The following is a 285-nucleotide window of genomic DNA, read 5'->3' as shown; positions in this document are numbered from 1 at the left end:
GCATGCGGCCGCTTTGAGCGTTCACACTAGAGCGCGTTTGCTGTCCATTTTATTTGTAGTGTGAACAGCAGACAAAAAAATCGGATTTGATCAAAAAATCGGAATTGAGCATTAAGACCTGCAGTGTGAACGTAGCCTAGAGAGTGAGAAAGGTGACTGGAAAGGAAAAACTCAATGCATCATGGGAATACCCCCGGCAGCCTCTGTCTATTGCAGCATAACTAAGGGAGCATATATCAGGGCTGGCCGGACCAACTGGTCCAGCCCTAACTATATGCTTTAGTG

This window comes from Haplochromis burtoni, unplaced genomic scaffold (genome assembly GCF_018398535.1).
Source record: "Haplochromis burtoni strain Fernald_Lab_line unplaced genomic scaffold, NCSU_Asbu1 Contig_488, whole genome shotgun sequence".
In the NCBI taxonomy this organism is placed as follows: Eukaryota; Metazoa; Chordata; class Actinopteri; order Cichliformes; family Cichlidae; genus Haplochromis; species Haplochromis burtoni.
This window is presented reverse-complemented; position numbering follows the sequence as displayed.